Source organism: Haemorhous mexicanus, chromosome 1 (genome assembly GCF_027477595.1).
Source record: "Haemorhous mexicanus isolate bHaeMex1 chromosome 1, bHaeMex1.pri, whole genome shotgun sequence".
Taxonomy (NCBI): domain Eukaryota; kingdom Metazoa; phylum Chordata; class Aves; order Passeriformes; family Fringillidae; genus Haemorhous; species Haemorhous mexicanus.
In genome coordinates, this window is record NC_082341.1 from 112,236,589 (window position 1) to 112,258,615 (window position 22,027).

General features: G+C 38.3%; 1 protein-coding gene across 15 annotated transcripts in view; it reads right to left on the reverse strand.

Moving 5' to 3' along the window:
- ZNF521 (zinc finger protein 521) overlaps positions 1-22,027 on the reverse strand; it is a 229,990-nt gene that overhangs the window by 95,314 nt on the left and 112,649 nt on the right. The gene's annotated exons all lie outside the window — the stretch shown is intronic.

Below are 22,027 nucleotides of genomic sequence, written 5' to 3' on the forward strand. Positions count from 1 at the left end.
TGCTGGTGATGACTAGAAGAAATATGAAGGCAAAGACTGAACTTTTCTACCATGACAAACACACATTCTGATGAGTCTCCAAACTTTCTCCCTGTTCCTCAGTATACAAGCCTAACATTTGCCTTCCCTTTTCACAGCTTAAAGTACTGCAATGTGGAGAGAATCATTGTGCTGGACTAGAGGATGGGGAACACGTGTATGAGAGAGAAATGATGTGGAATTATGGCAGAAGAGCCTATGCACACTCTATGCCCAGACTTTTCACACTGCAACGTATCATCTGCAATAAAAATTCAAATCAGTCAAACATCTCCAGCAGAAAGAATACTTATAAAACATGGATGCATCGCCATAATTTTGGGCTTGCTATCAGCACCAGCAAAGGGTTGGCAGTAACATCATATATACACCCAGATGGCACTTCCATTTTACTGGCTACATTGTTCCTCATGGATTTGAAAAGGAAACCTACCCAGGCCGTGTGGCTGCAGTTTAGAACCTGTTCTCATTTGGGGTCTCTGCTACAGAGAAATGTACAGAAATGAAGAAAAATGGAAAAATAGAACAACATCTAGACAGCCTTCCTCGGTCCCACATTCACCATCTGCTCCATCATTTTAATTTGACATGGTTGTTAAAAGTTGATGTTTACAGAAATAAGCAATGGTATTCTAAAGCCACTACTGTATATTACAGTACACCATTCTGCAAAATCCAGACTGTAGGGTCTTCATAATGGAGACCTTGTCTTTATGTGCCAAGGTGCACATTTGTATTTTTAGTCCATAAAAGAGTAAACAAGCATTTTCTTCTACATCCCCTTGTTACCTTAAGCTCAACGTTTTGAAGTAAGTTAAGGATGGCAAGTGAGCAGCCTTTTCACTTATCCATTCTCTCCTTCCTTCCACAGCTCCAGCATTAACTACATTTTTCTTATAATGTATTTTGGAATAAACATGTGCTGCACCTGTACAGCTTTTGCAAACCTCCGGTGTTTCCACTGGCTTTGGAAAAAGGTGACCTGCATACTCACACTGTTTGCTGGCTCCATTTCTCCTTTCCACTCCCTCACACTGTCTTCTTCTTTCATGACATTTTGAACCATTTTTTCATGTTTCTGACTAATCTCTCATACCAGCCTCTCCCACCCACCCCATGGATGCGCTTTAGAAGGCTGCAGTTCACTGCTGCTCAAGTATGTGAAGTCTCCAAGATAACTACATCAACTGAAATAGCTAACGTAGCAAGCCAAGCTAATTAAAACACACTGAATTAGAATATAGCTATACAAGTAAAAGATGTGCAGAAAAAAACCCACAGAGCTGCCCACTAATACAGCTAAAAGAGCACCAGAGCCTTGCTACTTAATTGCAGAGGCTACTGGCAAGCAGGTTTTAGCTACAACAGATGACTCCCCTTTAGCGTCCAAGTCCTATGCAGACAATTCTAAATCAGACTTTATTCATTATGATGAGCTACTATGAATTACTTCAAAATCTACAGTTAGTGTTAAGCAATATTTGTTTAAAAAAGGTTTGAGGGAAATCTTGTTAAAAATTCTGAATGGTATTGGAATTTTGAGCATACGAGCTTGCCATTCTAAACCATTTGATTAAATTTAACCATAGGAAGCTCTTCCAAGACCTAATGAAGCAGCAATTACATCTGAAGAGGGAGCCAAGCCAAGAATTCTACCATTCCAATAGCTCTCCTTTGAACATCATGCTACAATATCTAATCTTCTCCGTTTTGAGTTTATACATACAATAAATCTCTGAGCTTTTGGTTTTGTATAAAATAAATCATATAGAAAAGCATGTTGCTGTGGGTATTTTTAATATAGAGAGCTTATTGTTTTTAAAAATTGAGATAGTTTTAAGATTTTTAATCCTACAAAATAAAAGCCTTATGCATGAAATAGGATCCTGATGAATTGAAAAATTGTAGAAGTATTTTCAGGGTCTGGCTGAAAAGCAGATGCTGTGTCCATGCTTACTCCCTGTATTTCACAGTACATTGATAGGAAATTTGACAAATAGATACAAAACTGAAAAAAAAATTAAATAAGCATGGAGTGAATATTAACATAAAAAAAATCTGCTAGCCCTAATTCTGATTTCATTTGATTTTTCATAAGCATGTGCTCACAATTCGTTGTAATCACTTTCTTGGTAGCTCCCTGTGTTGGTGTAAGTAGGATAGGGAACAATCCCAGCACTTTCCCTTCTGATTCCCTTCCAAAAGGAGGAACTGTTAAAACTGGAAAATGGTTTCATTTTTCATGCCATCAGCAAATGTGGATTGTTTGTTTTTTTCAGCAAGATTATTATGTTGCACAAAGATGATCTGTTTTGTGGTTTAAGATGTAGCTGGAGCAATCCAAGTGCAGCCAAATCGATGGAGGCAATCTTGCTCTATTTCTAGTTTTCCAACATTTCTTTATTACATGTAATAGAACATTTTAGCATAATAACTCAGAGGTCCTGAGATACAGAAGATGGAGAAATAATGTTGAAAAATAATTCCTTACATCTGGCTTTCACCACATAAAGTGCAAATGGTGAGCTTAAACATGGAAATACAATTTACTCCTTTGAAAGTTTACACCCTTATCTCTTGCAAAGAGCATACATTCATTTCCAGCGCTTCAAGGTAAAGACTAAGGCATCTATCTCAAGAACAGTATCAGAAGGATTTGGAAGCAATCTTTTCATAATGTTTTTTTTGGAAGGGAAGCAGGGTTACTCAAAATTCATAGCGATTATTAAGTTTACATTCAACACAGCAGATATGGTACCATATTATTTCCCATCAACCGTGTTGTCACCCGCTGAGAATCTCTCCTTGGTTTAAGACAGCCATTCATTACAAGGCATTAGCACTCTGCTGCACAAACCAAAGTTGTGCCCCATAAGTGAACCGGGCAACCCTGTAATACGCATACTCAACTCGTGAGGACTGTGTTTACCTCTTTTTTGAGCCCTTCATTTTGGTGATTTAATAGGCAAGCGATTTCTTACTTCAGCAGATTCTTTCTATATTATCAAGTCAGGTATTTCTGCACAAATACGTGGGTGTTGAAAAGACTCACAAGGCTCCCCAAAGCTTTGCTACATCAGTGGAGTGTGCACTGACTGCAGGGACTCTTTATGACAAGAAAAGCTGATCAGCTGCAAGCTTTCCTCTTGATGAATCTGACTCTTCACCAGGTCTAAACTAAGCCTGTGGGTTTTGTGGGTTTTTTGTTTTGTTTTATTTTGTTTCCTTAGCCTTCTTTGAGGCCTGCAGAAAGTTATGAAATAGATTTTTCTAGTTCTCTCAGGAGCAAGGCCAGGTTCACATCCTGACCTCAGAAGCAAAGCAGTCCACAAAAGCCAGCTTTCTCTGCCTAATATAAAGCAAACTACAACATGCAACATGTGGCAATATTAAGAGTGAGAAATGACAAATATTGTACCAGCATTGGGAAGGAAAAATAATAAAACCAAGCCATATTAAAAATTCCAGCAACAACAGTACTGAACAACACAATTTTGGCACGGATACTGTCTCCATAACGAAGGGTGGAAGCATGATATTCATCTGCTTAGTTGAAAGGAAGATTTCAATTGCAAGTCAACAAAAAAGAAATTCTTTATTGCAGAGGGTTATTTATTTTTAGATACTTCACCCATGTTATTCTCTAACCGTTCTACTACCATTTGGGTAGCGTAATGTACAAGCACATATAGACTCTCACAACAAGATGTACTAATGAAAATACAAAATAAGCCTAAGGACTGAATCTCTCAACAACATCAATGTAAATCAGCTCAATCAGCTGGGGGACATTGGTGTGAAAATTGAGTGAGGAAAGAATTGGGCTCTGATGCTTTGAACAGACTGCTCAAGTAAATTTTAGAAATGTGAAGGCTGTTAAACTGTGGGTTTAGGAGCTTGGAAGACAAGAGAGGTGTAAAAATGATAAATCTTTTTCTCATGGTGAAATAGCATTAAGGATCAAAACATGGTCTCAGAATAGATAAATACAGAAGTGGAAGTTGCTACCAAAAGCATCAAGAATTTTACACAAGTAAGTAACAATAATGATCACAGGATTAGAACAACTAGTTCCCCATTAGCATGAGTGACAGTGGTGCTCGTTCAAATCCCATGTATGGTGATGGAATATGGACTCTGAAATCTCTGTGACCTTGATGTGTAATATTTATGTCTACACCTTTAGCCTCTTGCGCATAATGAGATGCAATCTTTTAGCTTTATGCACTTCACCAGGCATTCAATTAGAAATCGGAATTTTTTTTTGGAGGGTGGGGGAAGAATGCTAAGCTACCTAGACAGAAGGTAGTGAATCAAAAATTGCAGAACTTGAGCTTTCAAAAATAGCCTGAGTGACCTCTTCCAATACTCTGACCACTCCATCACAAGCAGGAGGCAACCCCTGTGAAGAGCGAATTCTGGCAAAGTTCTCTCTTCACAGATGATGCACAGCTTAAGCTATAATGAGTTTTTGGGTTACAAATGCTGAACGCATTAATATTCCTTGATGATAATTATCACAGTATAAGCACCTTTCCCAATGTGAGTAGCATAAAGCAACTGAAGCAGCATTTTTACTACATTTGAAACAAGCTGGAAAATGGGATTTTCTACTCTTGTAACCTGAGGTCAAGATACATCAAGCTATGCATATTAAGTATGTCTATCCTATATAACTATATAGACCTTTCCATATATTCACACACATGCATGCAATTAACACCTTAATTTTTTGAACACTTAAACAAATATGCCATGCATACGAACGTGATTTCTCAAGAAAAAATCCAACATTTTAAAGAGGACTCAAATAATTTTCAAACAGGCTACACTGGTATTTCTTCCAAAGTAAGTAATACTTAACAATATTAAAAAAAGATGGCTGATACAAACTGAAAATTAGAAAAAATATTTATATTCACCCAAGTAGAAAATAACAATTGCAGAAGACCACTCCTTTTCACCTTCAGGAGTTAAACTATGTGCCACACTAAATATGTCTCATACCCATCAATATAAGCCTTTAGTTTTTATAGGAACATGTGAAAATATAGTTCTTCAGTGGGCCCAAATATGTGCACAGAGCTCAGAGACTAAGTAAGGAACAGGAGGACTGGAGATATCCCAAGGAAACAGAGCAGTGGGAGCCTCAATCCAGGCAGGTGAGCACCTGCAAAGCTGTCCCTTCCCTGTCAGTGCAAGCAGCAGAAGCGCTGTGCTGCCTCTGCATGGGCCAGGAATATGTGCAGCTGGGCAGCAGAAGCAGCAGCAAACATACTGATTTACCCAGGTTTGCCCAACCTTTGTAGCTTCCTCTAACACATGGACAGGGGCAAATATCTGGGAGTTATCCCAAGAAACAGATGAATAGCCAGTGCAACACATGTGGAACCCACATACCTTTCAAAGATAACAAGAGACTTAAACAGTATAAATAGGCTTGGCTGTTCTATAAGTGCAAGACATTTAATTATTATACAAGTACTTACTGAGGATTAAACAGCATACAGCAAGGATCTGAAATTTGCAGACATTTGTCAAAGAAAACAGGGTTTCTAATGATTTATTATTGTTTGAATAAAATCATCATGCAGCAGTTATGTTATTAAATCTCTATTTTGCCTACTACAGAACCTGAAAGTTCTATAATATGCAAAATAGCTACCTAGTGATGAACTGTTACCCTCAGAAGAGGGCAACAACTTGATCTCTGCTTTTCTCTCACCCACAACTCAGAAAATATTATTTGTTAAAAACTATATACTGGTAAGGCTGCCTTTAAAACACCACCCTGTGAGTCACAGGGTCTTTACTAAACATTATAATGCTGTTTTAATACCATGCAAATAAACTTAGTGCAGCTTTCTTCTGACAAAATGGGAGTCAGTTTGAATCCTTAATCCGAAAAATGAGAATCAATGCTGATGTTCTGTTGGTGTGAAATCTGCTGAATGTATTTATGTCAGGTTGTCCTGCACTTCCTTTAGGAAATATGCCATGTTTCGACCATTTCAAGAACTAAAGCATAGTTTTTACTTATGTGCTGTAAAATGTCTCAACATCCCATTTGAATATATGGCATGGTTTTGAGGGAACATTTGCTAAATATTTAACAGCACTATTGGCTTATTAAATACTGTAATGTGAAAGCCATGAAAGGATGATGTAAAGCACATGACATTTCTTTTCACTTAGCATTGGTGCTCACTTTGAACACTGTACAAGCCTATTCATCAGAAGAACTGAAGCATTCTAAGAAATACTCCTTATCAGATAAATGGCATCTTGCTATTATAAAAATGATTAAATCCCTCCTTGGCTAATTGCATAAGATTTGTTCTTCTGCAGTTAAATCCCCTCTCCATCCTCCCCACTAAAACATCTGAAGAGATCACATCTGAAAATTAAAAGTGATGCAGTGAAATCAGGATGGCACAAGATATATTGCTTATATGAAAGGCAAACCTAAGGGAAAAAAGAGTCAGGTAGAGAACATGCAGCTTTGGTTTATCATACGTAGAAACTGCATGGCTGACCATTTTATAGGTAGAAAATTGAATTAGTTTCTCTAAACATCACAATGTATTTGATAATTACATAATACGGTGACAGTTGTGTTAAAAAAAGAGATGTAAGACTGAAAATGCTCTACAAAAATAAACATTTCCATTAAAACGGAATTAAAATAAGTTGGCTCACAACAACAGATGCATTTCAGTAGAAATCACTGAAAAAAGATTTGAATCCACAATGAAATATATTAATATAAACTAACAAGGAAAAAATCTCTTGGCATGGAATTGCCTGCAGAGTGTGCATTTATTCTGTAAACATTGTAACAATGATTATCTGTCCTTCCAGCTCTCAGTGGAGACTCCTGCTTTTGAAAATGTCTTGTGGTGACTTACTAAATTCGGGCTATTTCAATTAGTATTACTGCACATTAAAAATTAATTGTATTATAGAGTGGATTAAGGTTTAAATTTCAGTTCTACAGTGTGTGTGCTAGAAATGACAGCTAAAAATCAATGCTCTCTGGCCCATAATCGGAAGTTTGTACGACCAAGGAGTGTGGAACTGGCGTCAGTTTGAAAAGAATTGATAGTTCAATGCAAGGTATGTCAGATCTAATTCCAGATTTAAATGGGAGTGCTACCCAGCTACAGTATTCAACTAAAGAAGAAACTGAAAAAACAAAAAGCTGCCTTGCAATGAAAAAAAAAAGGGGCCATCTTCATAAGGATGGAAAAAGTCCAAATTACAGCTCAAAATTCGTGTTTGGTATCACCGAGGGAAAAAAGATGTTTTAATGGGATGATGACTTCATTACAGAAGACACATATTTTTTTCCACATTTAGAACACGTTGCTAAAGTACCACCCGGAATGGCAATTTAGGCTCCAATCTTACAAACACTTGAGATCATATACAGCCTTATTCCTGTATAAAAGGAAGCTTGAGACATTTATTCATGTGAATAAAATCGTACACATAGTTGCATGTTTTCAGGGTGAGACCTTTTCACTACAATTCCAGATGTACTGTGGTGCCATGCAAGTCCATTTAAAACTTTTTCTGAGTGTGACAGGCACAGATACACAGAAGAGAGCTTGTGGACCTTGTGAAACTCATGCTTTGGGACACTATTATTATTATATTTGGGACACAAACAGTTCTGGCAATGACAGCACCAAAGAATGCAGACAATAGAGCCACAGGCCAGCACATCTGGGAGCCCTGATACTGTGCAAGCCATGCAAAGAGCTCTAGATTCTAGGTCCACCCCTCAGCAGAGAACCAGTAAGGGATGTTGAATCCCCAGGCTACAGTGGGAGGGGGACAGGAAGGTTGCTAGCCCATGTATCAAAGGTGATCAGGCAATGAGGGCATGTGGGAGTGGACAATGGTTCTCTGTACCTCCAGTAAGTGTGTCAGAGGTGGTCTCCTGAGCTGCCCTGTGGCTGTAGAACACAAGACAATTTCTTCACCTCCACATATACAAAATAAATTATTATCCTACACTTTATCATCTGACAAATCAGTTAAAATTTGCCTGCATGGATGAAGGCTCCTTCTTCTACAACTAAGGCAGAAATCTGCACTCTTACCTTGCTGAAACCACTGTTAATACATTATCCCTCTAGGTTGGAAAGATTTTTGAAAATAGTCTTTATTAAAATATTTGTATCCTCACAATAATAATAATTTTTCTTACTTGAGTGAAATGAATTTTGCAGAAGGTTCCTTGTGGTCACGGCACTGGATGATAAACTGACACCACTGCTATAATTCTTTCTTTGAATGTGAACACAGTGCCAAAAGGAAAGGAAACAGCTCTAGCAAAATCATTCCTACACTCTTCTGTGTTGTAAAATGTATGGGGAATAGCAGGAGGGTAAAAAGCATGTTCCACTTGTTATAAATCTAGTATTGCTCCTGTCTGAAATTGGTTAGCAAGAAATGTCTGTCACTTCTATCAGCAACAAATTAATTTTTTTTAAGAGCAAATCATGAAGAACACTGCAAGTCATGTGAACAGACCGAGTATTGCAAAGCTACACAGGATACCAGAGCCTGGAATTGAACAGTCATTGGTGTGTACCTAAGAGACAAATTGATGTCCAAAATGTTTTTAAAGATCCCCTGTGCTACATGGATGTCCAACAGCAAGTTTGGTATCAAGAGAGTAAAGAAGATGGGTTGTAATAACAACAATAAAGAAATAATCTGGTGCAAATAGACCCCAAGGTGTAGTAGTCATCCCCGTGCAACAATCACCCTTCACTGCAATTTAGTGATGTTCCTTCATTATAATACAGCATACAAAGGGGGCAATATTAAGGCACACTATTTAAAGCTACAGGATCTGTGGTGCCAGCCATAGCTGGTACTGAATCACAACTATAGATTAAAATAAAAGTAATTTCAGCAGAGAATACTGAAAAATTAAAACTCTCCTGAAGGTGCACAAGTGTGTCATTTTTACAAGACTTAGCTGAACGCCACAATAAGAGATTGACGCTTAAGACTGACAATACATTTTATAGTGTGAACCCTCAAACTCATTACAAAAGCACAGCTATAACTGCCTGCAAATTAACGACAGCCAAGAAAGACAAAGAAATTCAACTGCTTTAGGTAAGGAAGAAAAGGATAATTTTTATATGATAGGAGAATATATAGGAATTGAGAAAGAGATTTGTACAGGGTACAGCACTGGCAGAGTAGATGGACTTTGAAGCAACTTTCAGAATTGCAGTGACAAAGGAAAAATTCTGAATAGGAGTAAGACAACATTACTGACTCATGGAAGGCATTGCAATTTCTGTTAATTCTCTTCCTGTTAGCTGGTTCTGCCTGGGGAAGAAATGAAGGACAATTTCTGTTGTGTGGAGCAGGTGATGTCAAGAATATATATCAGCTGGACAGCATCTGTGAGGAGTGGTGGTACAGTAAAAGAGGAGGAACAATTTTTCTTTAAACTGCACTCTGAAATTTATAGGAAACATGAACCAAATTTGGGAGCTCTAAGGCAAGCAGCAGAATTCCCCATTAGTCAAGAGATAATAAAAAACACAAATGATTTAATGGCTTGCTATTTACAGCATTACAGTACTTTTCCTTCTGAATGTACATTAACTAATTTGTCTTGAAAAAAAATCTCTGTGGCTAAGTACTGTCTCCATTTCACATTTCAGTGACTTGTTCTAGGCTAGCAAAGAAGCCACCAGGAATGCTGGAACCACCACGGACTTGAACCCCTTTTGACTCCCATTTTGACAAATTGAAATGAAAGTTGTCTTTGTAGCCTGTCAAGCAAAGATGTGAAAGCAATACTTCGAAAAAAAGAGGATTTCCCCTTCAAACAAGAAATGAGAATGCCATAAAGCAAAAGGAGAGAAAGGCACCGTGTAATACTGTGAAAAGTTAACTGTATTTGTGAGACATAATGGCATAGGAGAATTGAGAGTCAAAGAGCCTTCCAAACGTGTTTTTTAAGGAGATGAATGAGAAGGATATGCTTAAGAAAAAAAGGGCAGCTGAACTGTGTTGAGAGTGTTTCTCTTGTCAGAGAAGAAACCTTCTCCTACTGAAGCTTTAGTTTGAAGGAGACAAAGAAAATTACCAGCCCACAGAAAGACTGGCCTGGAGGACCTATCACAAGGCTTGAAAGAGATGCACATACAGCACAAAAGCGGCAGTTGATGTAAAATACGATAACCTAGGTGACATATCATAGAAATTAGAGCCCTATTTTCTGTCACCTAATTTATTCCCATGCACCACCATGAAGGATTTTTCCTGGCGGTACAATTCTGGTCTGCACTGCTAGGCATACTCCATCACTAGTGCAAATGCAGAAGCAGGTAAAAGTAGAGAATTTTTCCATTATTAAGAAGTATCCCTAAGATTAAGTTTTCTAGACTAGCTCTCTGCCCAAGCCTATTTATTTCATTTTCCACTTATTTCTTTTTATTTCTCTATTGTTTTCATTTTAGTCTTCTTTTTTTAAGCTCAGCTATATTTTAATCAAAAGATTTTAAGAATAACATCCCTGTTAAGTCTGACTTGAAGAGAACAGCGCACAAGGAGCAGTGTGGGTTAAAAGTTCAAATTTGGCAGGGAAATGTCACTCATCTGGAGAGATGAGTATTTAACTGCTCTGGTGAAAATTGGTTTTGATTTGATCATGTTATGACAGTTTGCAAATCACACTTTGCACTAAGTGATATTTGGGTTAGGCTTTTTAACCAAACTTTGAAGGAAACGGAGGGCTGCACTGCCTCTGAATGTCTAATTGAACGAGGTAGTAAACATCAACATCTCCCAAGCTGTTCAATAAATTACACAGTGCTCTGCAGGAGTCTCATCTGGGGGACTTGGGGGGGGTGGAGGATTTTTTTGCACTGTTATCCAATTTCTTGGCACTCTCATAGGTGTGCAATGAAAAGCAATGAAGCCAGAAGCACAGTGGGTTCATTGTGAAGGTTGCCTGTGAGAGGGTTGGGAAAAAGGGTGCCTAGCCAAACAGCTAGATATTAAGAATATACTGCTGAGGTCCTGAACTTCAACACTAATAAAGTGCTGTGTGACAGAAAATTTGAATTGTGTGGCTAGGCACTGGAAAATGAAAGCCAAAACAGGATGTTACAGGCATATCCTTAACTCTGGCCATTGCACATGTGCTTTATGATTGCTTCTGATTACATAAATACATTATTCCTTTTATCATTCAGTCTAATCTAAACATGAGGCTGGTACCTTCCATCATAAACACAGTGAATGAGGCAGTGTTTTCAACTAAGCTTTGTCCAACACACCGTGAATAGCATATTCTGTAAAGTCTCTTGGATAAGTACCATAACTATCGGATTATATTCATGCAATAAAAATAATGTGTAGTGTAGCTTTGCACCTTTGAGCAGGTTGCCTTCATTCTGCCCACTGCTTCATTTCCTCTGGGGCTTCTTAAAATGCCCTGAGTTGCACAACCTATTCAAACAGCAGCTTAAGTAAAAAAAAATTTACAAAAAGGAATGTTTCTTCTTCCTTTCTTTCTATATCTCGAAATTGCCTCTATAGGTATGTTAGTTTCAGGCCACATAACAGAATTACTCATTTCTGCCCCACTGATACATTGGTGCAATGACTTTATTTGCATGTTTCACTAGACGGATATATAATAATTTCTGCACAGTCTAGAATCCTGAGATTGAATGCTAAGGGCCTAACAATTTTGTGCCTGAAAAGATTTAATTAGGGAATATTTACGTTTCATATTTATGAATTAGGGGATTTTAATTTTTGTATTTCACAGATATGTCTATCTAGTTTGCTGGTTGCTGAAGCACCAGTCTTACAAGCTGAAGGACATGATATCTAGTTCAGTTTAAATATACGCGTGCATACACCCATGTATAGAAAAAGGTGCATTCAATTACAAAGCAGCTTTTCTTTAAAATAGGTATCACCATTTTACTCTACTGCTGATTTTCTACCAGCTCCACTTAAAGAAAGTAACTCTACAAGTGAAACAGGATGTGCAGAGTATCTTTTGATCATAGATGGTCTATGAGGCATGCAAAAAGAAGGATTTTAACACAAATATAATTCTAAGCTCCCATAAGGGCTGAATTTAAAGCAGTGCTCATGGAAAGTGAGGTGGTAGCTCGGCCACTGTGCTGGGGAGATTGAAGGAGTTACTTTCCTCAGGAAGGATCATTGAGAGTGTCACCAGTTAATTCCTGTTCTATGCTCCTCATTAGCATTACTCTCAAGTTTCTGGTTATCATATCCGAAATATTAAGACATAATAAGTACGAAGGTGCAGATAATTGGATATTAACCAGACCATACTTGACTGGGCAGGAGGTAGGGCCTTGCTTAAACTAATCCTGAAATGTATTAATCACCAATTAATGAATGGGTTTCAAATTCATTTTCTATTATAGAACACCTCTGAGTATCTAAGCTTTTTCTAATAAAATGAGTTGGAATAACAGGATAGGAATAGGAAACACTCCAATTGAGGCTGGTTTGAATTAATTCCCTATAGCTTGTTGTTAAGTTCATTGAAAACAATAATCCTAGAAACAGTGACTCTCTCTATACAAAATATATATACACACATATATGTGTGTGTGTATAATAGCACTTATAGGCTCTATATGTAGGTGCAAATAGTCACACAGATGCTAAATTCGTTAGCATCTAGGTTACTGGAGAACTGCTACAGCACTATTTGTATGTCTTCAGAGCAAATATAGCTCTTTAAGATAAGCAGCATAAGACTTGCATCAACTTTAGATGGAGGTTGCCAATTACTGATTTTCAGTGTGAAGACAGATATATATATATATATATATATATATATATATATATATATATATATATAAATTTCTGTAAAATAAAAAAAAAAACCCAAAGCAAATTCCCTCTCTCCTGCCCAGCACAAAATGTGGTCTACACCCATCCATTTTGTTGACCTGAGCTCTTGCAGGTGGAAGAAGAGTGGTGGAAGGGCAGAGATTATGAAATCCCATTAAGAAGCCCAATGGGTAGATGTGTTCAGGTGGTGGGGGGGTGACAGAGAGTATTATTAAGCCCCAGCTTCAAATAACTTTGGTGATTTTGCATTAAGCATGCACCCTTAACCAGCATTAGTAACTATCTTGGCATGGTTGCACCTTTCTCAGCTAAGAGGCTAACTTGCTGCACACAGATAATCCCTAAATAATGGAAGCTTTTGCTAGCTTGGCATATTTAAAGAAATGCAAAGAACAGAAAAAAAGTTTCCATTTTTCATTAAAACAAACCACACTCCCTCCCACCCCGCCAATCCCTCCCTCTTTTCTTACATGTTCAGGTTAATTTTAAAATGGATACTTTAGCATTTTTATTATTTGAAATGGGTGCTCACTACTGTACTAGAAAAAAAAATCAGGGATTCTTATTCTTCCTAATGAAGAAAATGATAACAGACATGGTTGAAGTACTATTATTCCCCTTTCTCTCTTCTTGCTGTCCTCGGTGTTATTTACATTGATGTGAATTGCAAGTAAACCAATATTATCCATCTCTCTGTTTTTCCCTAATTTGTTGACTTTAATTTTAGTAAGTCTTAAATAAGCATTTCCTGAAGATGAAGTAAGATATGCAAGCAAGTAGTCCTTTTATCAACAATTTTGCCACAGAAACACACAAACATTTCAATGGCTCTTCATTAGCAAACAAATCAACAAGTGATATTTTAATGCATGACTTTATTCCATCTCTGTGGGGACTGTAGTTGAGAGTGTGATGTACAGTACAGAGAAAGGAATCATCAGCCACAGTGTCCCAGGGCTCTATCCATTGAGGACTTCTCAGCCTCTGCTTAAAGAGTGCATTTAATTGACTGATAGACAGTAGCTTCTTTGTTCACAGAAGACAGCGAAGTAATGGCAGCTTGAAAATCGTACCATCTACAGGATCTCCTGAGACTAGTAACAGGGGGATATGTGTCAGGAATAAATAAATAATCTAATTATTAAGCCACTTCCTGTCAAGTTAACTCCAATTTGTTGGCTTTTGAAGGCAACAAAACGAGGCATTTTTCCTCATTATGCTTCTCTTTTTATACCACTGGTAATCACAGGCGGATTAAAGGGTGCCTGATTGGTTTTTTTGTCAAGGAACTGAGAAGCAGCCAACAGTACAGAAAAACAGAGTTGGGGTTAGAGGAAATTTCATGCTTGTCTCCTTTCCAGCTCCCTAACAGCCCACACTGCTGCCCCATACAGTGCTGCCAGCTGTACAGCAAATGTGTGCCCCTCCAACGGCGGCCTACCAGGCCACAGGCTCCATCCTGAGAGCTGCGAGATACCTTGCAATCTTGGCAGGTAGCTACTGCTGTCATAGGCATAATTCTAAAGGTGACCTACGAAACCCCGTCAGCTCACCAAATGCAACAATATGAGCAGCTCAGGCTCGACACCCACTCTCCATATCGGCTTCTTTTGTTGCTCTTCCCGCGTTTACATCGCGGGGAGAAGCCCTGGGAGAGCTCCCCGAAAGCATCGGAGGCTCCCCTGCTCGGAGCAGGGGCAGTTTGGAAAGGCGATGGTGAGGCTGCCCTCGGCTCTGGCAGCCAAACGTGGCCGAAGGAACGTGCTATGGCTCCCGAGAGAGCCCGCAGTGCAAATGGTCAGCAGAGAACAAAAGGAAGGCTGACACCCTGCCATTAATTCAGCCCGTGGTGCCTAAGTATTGACAGGCACAGCGTATCCCTGCCATGGCTCGGAGGAGAATCTTACAGCAGGTGGAGGGTAGGGAACAACTTTCATACTGCCTGGCACTGCTTTTCCATAGCATCCTGTTCATTGAGTGCTATTCATGCCACAGGCACTTTTGCAGGAAAATCTAAACCTTCCATGCACTTTGCTTCATTTCCTTACAGGAGGAACTCCAGCCTGAATTGTGGACATTTTCAGATACTCCTTTTAGTATTAATATTATTATTACTATGAGTATTACTCCTAATATTAATTAATAATACAACAATTGCATTTTATTTTCTCAAAATTTTTGAGTCCAAGGTTCAAAGCCCCCATTCCTCCTCTGCACCCACCCCACCCCCCAAAAAAAAAAAAAAAAAAAAGAATTGATGGTTGTTTGCAGACTGTGTCCTGGATGAACCATTTGTAATTTTAAAAGCCTGGAGAGCCTTTCCTGAAAGCTGTTTCAAAAAGCAAGGAGCTGTTTCTGCTTCAAACCCCTGAAAGGAAGTGCCAGCTCCAAGCAGAGCTGCTCAGCAGGGAAAGCCAGCACCTGGGGACAGGGGGTGGTTGGGATGGGGCACCCATAGCCCCAGTAGGTGACAGACAGAACCTACAGCCCAGTGAATGGTGCTGCTGGAACGTGCATACAGCTGCCTTTGCCACTTCCGAATACATCCTGAATTTTTTTGTTAAATTGCGCAGATAATTAAAGCCTCTTCATATTTACAGTCTGCTTCATTGGTACCATGAATCCTGTTTTCAGTTACTGTCTGCAAATTCCCTCCCCACGCAATTTCATACTAAGCAATAACACTTCATTTTACATAAGTTTTATCTGATGTCCCCATACAGAGCTGCCAGCTGTACAGCAAATGTGCAGCTCTCAAACCGAGGCCTACTAGGCCACAGGCTCCATCCTGAGATCTGTAAGGCACCTTGCTGTCATTGGCAAGCGTTCCCTGCTATCACCGCTACCGTCGCTCCACACCACACACAACTTAAAATCATCTGATTATTAGAATTTGTGGTCCACACTCCATTTTATCCTTTATTTAATCTATCCCCAGATCACACATTTGTTTAAATGTTTTGGCTGGTTTACAAATCATGCAGCCATCTGCACAGTAGGTGTGACACCATTTTTTAGACAAAAGTTACATTACAAAACAACAAAGATAAAGTCATTTGAAATGCTTTGGTGTTTGTTATTCTGCCTGGTTTGCTTGGACCAACTCTAAGAAATAAATAGAATTATCTGTGTAAATCGATGAACATCTATGAAAAACAACACCCAGCAGAACGCAGAGCTTGCTCCATTACCTACGTTAATATCATGACAGCTGAGGAGAGATGACCTGGCCCACTTCTCATCTCTCCTGTACAGATGGCTATTAAAGAGAAAGTATCCCTTTTGTATGGTCCATGCAGAAACCCTTTATGGGCATTTCAAATAAGCCAGCATTGCCCACAGGAGAGTAGCTTCCTGTTAGTATTAAACAGCCCAGATTTTGCCTATTTTGTAACCCAGGTCCTCATGAAATAAACCTACATTTTCTCAGATTTAACTCCAAATGCTGATTTTCCTGGGTCTTTCAATTACATCTCCTCATTTTGCAGACAAGGTGACCAAGTTTCCTCTAACTTTTATGCAACATCTTGTCAGATCTGCCTGTAAACAGCAGATTCCCAGGTATTCAAATTGTTTCCTGATGCTAAGAGACTATGATCACTGTCTTCACTATAAATTGACGATTCCAATATTTTGCTACTCAAAAACCAGTGAAAAAAGACTAACACAAGGAAGTCTTCACCTCCTTCCTCCTCTAGAGCGTAGATCTATATCTTTTCTCCAAATCTCAGCTAAGAGGGACTTTACAATATCAGATTTACTGTAGAGTGATCAAACTGATGTTCTGAAGATTTATTACTTGAGGTCAACATGGTGCAACAAGTATTAGTTGCTCAGTACAGCTTTCTGCATAAGTGAAAGAAAAATCATGGGGTTTTAATGACCTTAGGCATTAGACAAATAATAGAATGTGTGAATGTCACATGCTATTACAACCATACAATAATTTTCTTGGGCTGATTTCCAGAAAGCTGATTGAGGTATTTCCTTTGTCTTGACATCAGTGATGTCCACACGTACCATAATGTACACTGCACAAATGTGAGGCAAATAAGATGATGTATTTGTATAGGTTTATTATGCATGCAGTTAATACACGCATCAAGCAAACATGCACATCCACACAACACACAAGCATATATACAAATCATTGTCGCTGAAAAAACTGAAAATCATGAGTTGCACCAAAATGTGTCTTTACATCTTCTAATGGTTACATACTACTTGTTATTTTAAAATAAAACTGTAAAATTTCTTTGCAGAGAAGTGTTAGATTGCATTTTCTATATACCCTTCTTTTTAAACTCCAATTGTTTCAGCATAGATTTGGTTACTTGGGATTTGATGAAGTATTTATTTACTGGTGTAAACTAGAATTCCTCTAGTCAGCTGCAGGATTGCTTCATCCTGTTTTCCCATTTGCTTTCTAACTTTAGTGCTCAGTACCTTTTTTTCCATTCCCTTCACTTCCTCCTCCTGCTCACACCTGCTACCCTGCTCAATGCCACATAACATCCTTCACTCAGAGACAAACTCTCCACGGCAGACTGCACAAAATGGGTTTTATACAGGATATCGAAAAGGTTAAAAAAAGAATAGTCTGTTTACTTATCAGAAATGACATATCTAGAAACTGTCAAAAAGTAGGGTTTCAAAAAGGTGCCGAATCCTTCCCCTTTGCTCCCCAGCTCTTCAGAGGGGCAGTGGTTCTTGCTATGACACTGGGGCTTGTTTTCTCCATCAACAAGAGTAGCAGCAAACTACAAAGATTGTGGCTGTTTCCCCTTTTATCATTCTCTTTGTCAGCCTGATCAGTCCTCAATGGTAAATGTGCTGCTCTGTTGTGCACAGCCAGCGGCTCGCAATTTGCTCACTATGTTTCATGAGACAGTTGTTTGTGGCTGTTTGGAACACATTTACCTCTTTGGGGATTTATGCGCTAGTTGCAATGCCAACCTCCATAGTGATAGAAATTTCTTTCTAACTAAAATAGATAATTAGAAGCTGGTAATTATTGGTCAAGAATTATCAGAGTGAAAAAAATTAAGCTCTTCATAAATAGTTCTTGGCAATGTCATCTCTTTACATTATCTCATGCCTAACAGCACTTTACTCAGAGCACTTACAAATTTACACTACTGCTGTTGAGCCCCATAATTTTACAAGGAGTAATTCCTTTCCTGAACTCCCCCTATTCTGAGCCATGCTGTATATGCATGTGTGCAAAATCCTAGGCAACTGCTGCAGCAACTGTTTAGTCCATTTACAACAAACTGCATCAGGTACTACAGATGTAAAGGAATCAGTTGAAGATGAAACAATGTTTAGCATGTCTGCTTAAAATAACAGTGAAAATAATAGGAGGAGCAGCAGAGTGCATCAAACAGAACACAAACAATGGCAGACTCTTTTCATACTCTCTCAGGTCAAATGGCAACTGTAAACTATGTGATGAAAACAAAGGAATGCTCGAAAGCTTCTTTTCCACGGACCCCGTGTACCCAGGAAACAGAATTTTCTCAAAGAAAGCTGCTAAAAGCACTATGTATTCCACTCAGATGAAAAAGGTAGAAGAAAGACAACTGAAGAAATACCATTTATGCCAACAGTTTCTAAACCCATATGAAACCTGGATTTATGTTTCTTCTTTTGCCACCCAAAAGCTGGAAACTGTTTCACCCACAAATTTCAATACACACACCAACAGACAGGTCTTAATTTGGCAATTATCCTTACAGTTATCCAAACAAAAGTACATGCCTACATCTAGGTCCAAAATAATGCCAAAACACAGGATGTATTTAAAAAACCCCACACTATGCCTTGCTTTCTGTCTGCTTTCATCCCCTAGCCTAGCCTGACTCAGTGTGCAGTTTAAGCTAACACAGGCTCCGCTTGATGAAACACAGTGTCTGGAAATGTGTGGACAGATCTGGCAGTCAGAACTGTCGAACTTTAGCTCACTTAATGCAAGCAAGGGATTCTACTTCTATGCCTCTTTGTCCTCATCCCTTCAAAGGAAAAAGCTTATTGCCCCATCCCATTATGAAGATGTTGGGAAGACTGGATTAAAGGCTGCAGAACAGTTCTAAAATGGAAAGTTCTGGAAGTAGTAAACATGTAGTTACTAAAGGAAAGCTGCCCCTATGACATCTTTTTATTACATAACTTGTATATATAATGTAAATTGCATTGTTGTCAAAGATACTTAAGGTTACACTTCACTGGGTCATCGGCAGATTTTATTTTCCATTAGGTGGCATAATCCCTCTTGTTGAATTGATTGAAATGTATAATAAAATCTGAAAAAATGCTATATACTCTCCTAACAAAGAAGAGTAAGAGGCTTTTCAAATAGCCTCTAATCCCTCTTCCCCTGCTAAATGTCTAGTTGAGATTATATTTGATTAGACAAAAACACACACATACATACAACCTAAAAATATCTACCCTCAGTGGAGCTATTTTAGCCAACAAAGTAATTCCAGTTGCCTTATTTAAAAGCCTGAGTTTCACACTGGGGTTTTATAAGTATAGCTTTGCCTCAGTGACCTTCCATAATGCAACTTCTCTCTGTGGATGTTAGTGACATGAACTCAGTTTACATCCTGGGATCATGTTCAAGGGGCACGGTGATTAGATGGGATACCATCAACTTCTCCAGGCTTTCAGACTGCATCATGATGTTGAGCAGCAACTGTTTCCCTCAGCTAGCTGAGCATTATTTCTATCAGTGGTTCCCACTCTTTTCCGAGTGGAGTTTGGCAGATGACTTTCCACTTTCACATCTGTCCCATATCCCAGGTGCCTCCCCTTTCTTCTTTTCTCTCTGAATTATGATTGTGGAGTCCTTCAGGTAAGAAGACACTAAACCCATCAATAGCCACAACACAGATAATGGGAATGTTTACTATGAGAGGAAATAACAGTTCCTGACACTGTGCAATGATGTCTATGAAGGCATTTATTGCCCCTACATCTGATCTAGGGATTATCACACCATTTGACTTTTAACTCCAGCCTTGCCACATTGACTTCCCCCTCTCTTGCATTTAAACTCCTTCCTTTCTCTGTGACTTCCTGAAGCTTCCTTACTTTCCTTTTCCCAAAGAATCAAAGACAATACATTCTGTTCTGCCAATCACCTACTAGGAAATCAGGGCAAGAAGACACATTTTATCAGATACATGTAAAAGAGGGAGGGACCAATGTTTTTAGGAAACTATATTTTTTTTGTTTGTTTTATGTGCTGTGTCACCAAGCCAATATTCACTCAAGTGCTTAATCTAATATATTTCTCAATCTACATATTGATAGGCATGCAGGTAACTACTGGTATATATTATATACATTCACACAAATGTGTTTGTGTGCATGTTTTCTGTATTATGTATAAATTCTGTAACAATACCTACAGATGTACATAAACTAAGGCTGGTTAAAAATAGCTTGATGTGACCCCTTGAACCTTTCTTTCTAGACAGAATGTGGTTTTGGAAAAAGGCCTGTGAACAATGATATAAATTAAAGGGGAGGGGGAAGAGTGAAATTAGAAAGATAGCTAAGGAAAAAATCCAATTAGTGGTGAGAAGACTAACAGAATTGAAGATCAGAAATTATTTTTCCTTGCGCTTCGATTCTGAGGTCACATTCAAAACTCTCCAGAACGCGGATATTCCTTTCACTCCACCCCAACACAAAATCCCCTCTCATTTGCTTAATCGAGGCTACATCATTAGGAGCAGCACTGCTAAGTCTGGCAGTGCAGATAAGAATCTTCCACTGAACACAGATTACCACACGCATGACCGGCAAATCTCCCTGCATGTTTTGCAAGCTCCTTTATTTCACTAGGAAGATTTTATATTAAGCACGTTTAAATCTGTGTCACTATGGTTATGTCATGAAGTAATATCATGCATGATTAGATAGAACAGAGACAAAACAATTAAATATTTTTTAAAAGATTCTTTCTCATTCAACCTCATCCAGCTTTAAGAAATTAAACACAGGCAGTTAATAGCTCAGTTTAAGAAAATATGTCTTTTCAGATCTGCAGGCTGAAGTCAGCTAAATGGATTTGTCCTCTCCCCATTTTGCTCCTCCCATTCTGACTCTTTAATAAAACTCATCCAGAAAATAGAGGGATAAATAAATCTGAGTATTTAATGAAATAAGTGAGCTCCTATTCTTAAACTGTGAGGCACCTGGGAAGAGGGTGGCAAGCAAACACATCATCAATTCCAGCATCAACCCTTATAAACAGTGTCCATATTCCCCGTCAAGTTCCACTATATGCTACAATTAAGAACATTTCAAACACTGCACTCAAATAAAACAGCAGAAATGGTGAATTCTGTTGTTAGTAGTACCCTACTTTTAAATTCCATTACTGACACAGATTGAATACTCTGAAGCAGCTCAAATTATCTTCTACCCAAAACCACAAGATATCAAAACTAAGGCTTAACCTAACAGGCAAATGGCTTGTCTCCTTTACAAAACCAGTTTTTAATTTCCATTTGTTCATTTTTATGAAAAATGTAAAATGTTTATGCTCTAAATGTGTAACAACTTAAATAAAGTACCCATTAAGTTTTGGCAGATACCTTTCTTTTACAGTGCAGCCAATTTGCTAAGTGTTCATGAAAGAAATCTGCATGTTACTTTGAAAGAAAAAAAATAATTATCACCAAACTGGAAAGTGGAAAAATCAAGCAAATTCTCTTCTGTTGGATATATAACTACCAGTTTCTATACCATATTTTTTGGTCTGTGCTTTGAAAGATTTTCTGCTATTTTAGCAAGAAAACCAGAGTAAGAGAAGCAGGAGTAAAAAAAATCAGTGGTATCTATCTCTGTTTTGAAAAGCGAAATTCGGAAAAAAGACAAAAAAAAAGCCAGGAGACAATCCTGGCAATGTTATCTTATTAGTGAGCAAATGATGTGCTTGATAAATTTAATTGGCTGATAGAACTCTTAGTGCTATTACTGAGTAGTTACCAAATTGAAAACATTATGGGTAAACCTGGGGGAATCAGCAAATAATAGGAAAATATGAATATCAAAGAAAAAGCAGCTTTTGTTTTATTCCAATTTA